The 6,862-nt window shown below is 46.5% G+C and overlaps 1 long non-coding RNA gene across 1 annotated transcript; it reads left to right on the top strand.

Annotated features, from left to right (window-relative positions):
* Nucleotides 1–685: 685 nt before the first annotated feature.
* Nucleotides 686–4,458, top strand: LOC105504679. Its single transcript, XR_001000645.1, has 2 exons — nt 686–4,144; nt 4,344–4,458. It is a non-coding gene; the product is annotated as an uncharacterized LOC105504679 (long non-coding RNA).
* The last annotated feature ends 2,404 nt before the right edge of the window (nt 4,459–6,862 follow it).

Here is a 6,862-nt window from a genome sequence, read left to right as displayed (position 1 = left end):
GTGGTGGCTCACACCCGTAATCCCAGTACTTTGGGAGGCCAAGGCGGGTGGATCACCTGAGGTCAGGAGTTCGAGACCAGCCTAGCCAACATGGTGAAACCCCACCCCCCTACTAAAAATAAAAAATTAGCCGGCCGTGGTGGCTGACGCCTATAATCCCAGCTATTAGAAAGTCTGAGACAGGAGAATATCTTGAAGCCAGGAGGTAGAGGTTGCTTGTGAGCTGAGATTGCACTACTGCACCTCAGCCTGGGTGACAGAGTGAGACTCTCAAAAAAAAAAAAAAGAGAAAAGAGTGGTTAGGGGTGTTTGTAGATGAGTTACACAGACTGAGTAGGTAACCCACCCAGCCAGGCCTGGACTCAGTCCTGCTCTGCCCCTCACTAGCTGGTCTGGGAACCTCCTTTCTGGGCCTCACAGACAAAACAAATGGGTGGGAGTAGTTGCTGTAGGGGGTCTCTTCAAGGTCTGGCCTATGCTAATCTGACCATTCAAATCCTCCTGAGGCATAGAGTAGGAACAAAAGCTAACACCTGGAGGTGCTAGGTTTTTAATTATGGCAAAGCGGGGTCATCTTCCCCACCCCAAAACCAAAGGTTCTTCAAAGTGCTGTGACCTTCCAGGTTGGAGCTGTGTGAAAGCAGCCTGGTTGTTCTAACCCTGGCTGTCTGTGTCTGGTGCTAGTGGGGTGGGGGGCGCTGGCCTGTCCTGATCCGTGAAGGTGTGAGCCTGATCTGCTGGCTTCGCTTGCAGGGGGACAGGGGAACTGGCTAGTGTCCTGGTATCAGGTGGAGGGTGTGTCACTGTGGGCAGTGGGTGCCTCTGCCTTTGCACCGGCTCCATCTTTGTTGTTTTTCTCTTTGGGGGTCTGATCAAGGCAGCTGGAGACTCAGGGAGCTTTCCACAGCCAAGTGTTTTTGTTTTTGTCTTGGCTGGGCTCCTGGTGCTGTCACTCTCAGTGGCTGCGGGCAGGCTGGTGTTCCAGGAATGTTCTGTGTACCCTGCAGGTCTTCTCCAAGAGCCATCTAAGGGGAGAGTTGAGGGCATTCCCCAAACTGGCACCCACACTGCTGCTGACCCACAAGCCAGAGGCAAATTCCCACACTTCGCCCTTCTCACAGCTTGTGCAGTCCGCCTAAAGCAGAAGCTCCCCAGGCGTCCCGCTTTAAGACAGTGTAAAGAAAAACAGGTGCCCACTGGTCTAGTCACATCCCCTATAAAACGGCTGGAGTCTCAGTTTTTTGTGGGGAAACAGCAGAGGGGGGTTGGACTAATTAGTTTCCTCCCAGGAATCTGATTAAGGGAAGGTTAAGCAGTGTGGGAAAGAAAAGGGAACCGCTATGAAGAACTGTCACCCAGGAGAGGGTTTGAAAGTTAATGGCAGCCCGGGGGCGGAGGAGCGTCCTGACCCAGGCAGTGTTCCAGTAGGGGCCGGCGGCCACCTTGGGGAGGAACGTGCACAGAGGTAACTAATCAACTCGGCAGAGGTTGGAGTAAAAAACCTAGAAGGTTGGCATTGACTCTGAAATTGTTGCAAAGCTGAGATCCAGGAGAGAGGGCAGCTTTTCCTCCCATCTCTACTCTCATTATTAGCCAGACACAAGATTTTGACTCTCATAAATGCCTCTCTACTCCTTTCTTAAAAACACCTTTTTAAATATGGTAAAATACACATAACATAAAAGTTGTCATTTTAACCACTTTTAAGTGTACAGTTCAGTGGCATTAAGCACATTCATGTTGCTGTGCAATCAGCACCATCTATCTCCGGAACGTTTTCATCTTCCCAAGCTGAAACTCCATACTCGTTAATTACTCCCCGATCTCCCCTTCTCAGCCCCCCTTACTTTTGTTTCCATGAATTTGACCACTCTAGGTACCTCGTGTAAGTGGAATCATACGGTATTTATCCTTTTGCAACTGGCTTATCTCACAGCGTCTTCAGGGCTCGTGCACGTGGTAGTCTTTGCCAGAATTTCCTTCCTTCTGAAGACGGAAGAGTATTTCATTATGTGTCTATAGCACATTTTGTTTATCCACTCATCTGTTATTGGACATTTAGATTGTTCCCGCTTTTTGGCTATTGTGAATCATGCTCCCGGGAACATAGGTGTACAAATATCTGTTTGAGTCTCTGCTTTTAATGATTTTGAGTATATACCCAGAATTGGAATAGCTCGATTACATGGTAATTCTATGTTTAATTTTTTGAGGCGCTGCGGTGCTGTTTTCCACAGCTGCTGCACCATTTTACACTCCCACCAGCAACACACCAGGGTTCAGTGCCTCTCCTCTTAATGAGCCCCCTTTTTTTCAGTACCCTAACACTCAGAGGAAGTCTGATAAGAGACGCCCCATTGTATTTGCCTCTGCCTGCACCACCAAAAGAGAGACAGAAGGGCAGTCAGCTCCGTCTGGCCTCAAATGCCAGGAAGCTGGAAGGTAAATAACCTTGGAAGATGCCAATTCCTGTTAGTAGTAGCATTACACATTTTACAGGAAGGGCCCGGTCACCATCACAAATGTAGAAGAGAAGAGACGTGGGTCTTCTTTTTTTCTGTTCTAAGGAGCACCGTGGCTCTTTAAGGCAAGGTTTGTTAATTTCATATGTATCTTTCAGTGCACATATCAGTATTTGTGCTTTTCTTTTTCCTCTTACAGGCCCTAACAGAGCCAAACACATCTTCAGGACCCAACATTTATTGAACACTTACTATGCACCAGGCATTGTAGAAGTCCTTTAAGTTCATCTCCTCCTGAATCCTCTTTAACATTTGGAAGGCGTGTGTCCCAAGAGTCACTGTAATCAAAAATACTTCTGTGGCCTAACCTCCTTCCCCTATAAAATGCAGTAGAGTATGACCAAAGATTCAAGTGAGCACTGAAGACCCTTAATGAGAGTTTCTGAGAATGCAACAATAGGAGGACAATAAACTTCCATGTAGATTTGGAGGCTGAACTTTTGAACTCTGTCTGACCTTAGGCTGTGTGCCTTTTATTTTCCTGCTTAATGAATCTTCACTGATTATCTTGCTTCTGCAATGACTCAAGGTTATGTCAATTAGCTGTTTCCTAGCCTGAGTCTTCTGCCTAATTGTCAACTCAATTTATGACAGAGATCTAAGCAGTGAGTTTATTCTTATTCCTCTCTGGAGTCAGAAGGGGGTTATGGAGCTGCCTTCCTGGACCCAGAAGGGAAAAGCATTTCTCTCTGCTTTCTGGACAGGTAGGTCCATCTCTGGCACCCTTGATTTAGTAGATGTGGTTCATATTCACTCTTCCTCCCTGGCTCTGACCTTTACCCTCTCTCTTTGCCTGGGTCTCCCAAGGGCACGTAAAATCTGTCTTCCTAAGCATCCTGGCATCTCCTGTGTCCGTGGTCATCAGGGGCATCCTGGCCTCCCAAGCCTTCAACCTTGGAGTCACTTTTGACTGCTTCCTCTCTTGGACTGTTCCTTTCAGAATGGGCTCACAATTCTATCTCTGGGATCTGACCTTCTCCAGCCAATGACACAGCCAAGCCTCCCGCGGAGTCCAGGCTCCGATCTCCTCACATGCTGATTTCTGGAGCAGCCTCCTTCCTAGAGAGTGTTTTCACCTGCAGCCTCACCCCTCCTGGTACATTCTATAACCAACAGCTAAGCTAATTTTCTCCGAGTGCTATTTTGATTTTGTCACTCGTCCATTCAGAAATCGGCAGGAGCTCCCATTTGCCTCCTGCCTTTAATCTAAACTCCGCAGCATGTGTTTGAAGACCTTTGTCAACTTACATTTAACTACCCTCATCTTCTGCAACCTTCTGGCTTCTCGTCTTAGCTCATAGCACATAGGTTGCTAGCTTTGGGGCACAGCTCTCCCCTTACCGCTGAGTCATGTCTATCCCTATTAAGACACAACAAAGATATTATGAGCAGGTATCTCGCCAGTTTTGTTTGACATTACATCTCTATGTCCTGGCTTGTCACGTAATAGGTGCTCAATAAATATTCGTTGAATGAATGAATGTTAAAGACATATCTCTTTGAATAACACTCCTTGCATTAATCAACACACAATGAAAGACTTTGAGCTAAGTGTTTAGGTCACAAAATGAATAAGCTTCTTCTCAAGGAGCTTGTATTTTAGACCTAGAAACATATGCCACATTTCCTTGATTATAAGATGGATTGAGGCCAGGCATGGTGGCTCATGCGTATAATCCCAGCAGTTTGGGAAGCCAAGGCAGGCAGATCACTTGAGGTCAGGAGTTCGAGACCAGCCTGGCCAACATGGTGAAATTCTGTCTTTAGTAAAAATACAAAAATTAGCAAGGCGTGGTGGTGGGTACCTGTAATCCCAGTTACTGGGGGGGCCGAGGCAGGAGAATTGCTTGAACCCGGGAGGTGGAAGTTGGAGTGAGCTGAGATTGCGCCACTGTACTCCAGCCTGGGGGACAGAGTGAGACTCTGTCTCAAAAAACAAAACAAAACAACAACAACAAAAAAAGATGGATTAATTGTAAGATGCAGTGGTAATTTAAAAGGAGATTTTGGGGATAAAAGAAACATTACTACTTTATACAAAATGAATGTTGAGCCTTCATGTCAGAAACTTTGAAATGTGAAAAATACAATACATCGTAGAATGGAAAAAATAAAGTGCTGCAATATGGGGCTTTGGTGCTGTAACAGAGGGATGCACAAGATTCAGGGGAAGGATCTTTTGTACTCTGTCTGAGCTGGGTCTTGATTGGTTTCCCAGGTAAGCTGGGGACGGAAGTAGACATCAGTAGGCTTTGAACGCTCACATTTCTACCTCTCAAAGCTGTGTGGCCTGAGACAAATGACTTAATCTCTTTTAGCCAAGTTTCCCCTTCTGTGAAATGGAGATAATAATAGAAGCTGCCTAGTCTCCAGTAGCTGCCATTTACCAAGCAACTACTATGTACCCAGCCTGGGCCAAGTGCTTTACATATATCTTATGTAATCTTCAGTCGTAGAAACTGTTAACCTAATCCTGGTGTATAGGAAGCACTCACCAAATGGATTGATTTAGTGGATATGAGTTTTGGTTGTTGTAGATGTGGTGTCTGCCCGTTTGGTGTTCATTCATCCTTTTTCTGGTAACAGCACTCAGAATAGAATACCCTTTGGGGAAACACCTCTCCCACTGTCAGTCCACATTGGTGGGGCTGCTCCCTCTGCCCCTCCTTATGGGGCCCAACGGTGGGTATATGACCCCATCTTGGCCAATGAGACTGTTGAATTTCTAGGCAGCAGTGATTGGTTCAGAGACAGTGCCTGACCCTAGGCTGTTGGAACTAGGAAGAGGACGCTTCTGTGTACTGGATTTGGTAGATTAGTGGGACATGAGTTTGAAGCAGCAGGGGCCATCTTGTATGATACCCTGAGCACCTGGCTAGTGGGAGGGTTGGCAGGAAGGATCCTAAGGGGGCATTCGGATTCAGCTGCACCAGTTCACCCTCAAGGCTTTTCAGGGAATGTTTCAGTTACTTGAGTCAATACCTTTCCTTTTAAATTTTTTGGCTTAAACTCATTTTGCTTGGAATGTTATACTTTACCCAAAAAGTCTTCTTTGACACAAACAGAAATTCTTCGTCTTATAATTATACAATTATTGTAATGATACTTAGTGTGTTCTTGGAGGGTGAGAAGAAACTAAGTGTAACTGGAGCATAGGGCTGTGTGTGTGCAGAGCTGAGCCTATGTTAAGCACTTGAATATCTTAGCTACGGTAAGCTTAGCTACCCGTGAACAGCCTATGGGTTAACTAATTGCACAAGACTGGAAACATGTTCAGAGAAAGAGTGGGGCACCTGACAGTTATTGGAAGACCTCCAAAGAGGGAGGGAGCTTGCTGGGTGGCTGAATTTTTTAGGACTTGGGAAATGTGAGATTTGAGCCTCTTGGGAAGACTGTGACCTGGCAAGGAGCTGGGGGATTGTGCTGCAGGGAGCTGGTGAGCCACGCAGACAGAGGGCAATACAAATGTGTGCAAGACAAAGGGAGTAGATGAGAGAGGAGGGGATGCGGGGAGCAGGCAGACCATTCTGAGAGCTAACACCAAGGACTTTGGATCTAGCTTGGAAGTGGGAGCCAGGTCCTCTCTCCTCAGCAGCGCCACATTATGGACGTACCACACTTATTCTGTGAAGCAGGATTGTCAAGCAGTTGCTTGTGTGCTTTCTTTGATCTCCTAATGTGTCTTTCACTTTTCTATATTAGAGTGTGATCTCCTTGGTAGGAAGCAGTTCTTTTATTTTTGTGCCATTTTAGCGTGGTGGTGGCTCATGCTCAGCCCGTGGATTGGTCTGCCTGGGTTTAAATCCTGGTCCAGCACTTGCCAGGCTTGACCCCTTGGGCAAATCACTCATTCTATCAGTGTCTCAGTTTCTTATCTCTAAGATGGGAATACTAAGAGTGTCTTTCTCAGAGAGGTGCTGGGAACATTAAATGAGCCAATACCTAGCACGTAGTAAGGCTATATAGTGTAAGCTATTAATTATTGTTATTATTTCCACTCTACAATGTTCACTGGAGAATATTAAATTTTTCAAAAGAGGAAGCCCAGGCAGAACGGTGAAGTGCCTTGCCTAAGGCAGTAACTGACTGGGGGAGGATAAGTACATTTTTGCAGTCCAGGGAGGAAGCTTAACATCTCTAACCAAAACCTAGCTTGAGGGTGTTTGTGGGGGGATTTGGTTTTTCTCTTGACCCCCCTGCCTATTCGATCCTTTGGAGTTCCCTCATTGACATCACGTCTCTGGGGGCTGCTGGTGGGGCGGAGGCCCTGACTGGCTTAGCAGTGAAATGCCCCCTGGCTGTGGTCTTGGCTTGAGTTTCCTCTCCTCCTCAGGCTGCTT

This window comes from Colobus angolensis, unplaced genomic scaffold, assembly GCF_000951035.1.
Source record: "Colobus angolensis palliatus isolate OR3802 unplaced genomic scaffold, Cang.pa_1.0 Scaffold95, whole genome shotgun sequence".
In the NCBI taxonomy this organism is placed as follows: domain Eukaryota; kingdom Metazoa; phylum Chordata; class Mammalia; order Primates; family Cercopithecidae; genus Colobus; species Colobus angolensis.
Note: the sequence above shows the minus strand (reverse complement) of the source record. Positions and strands in the feature narration are given on the sequence as shown.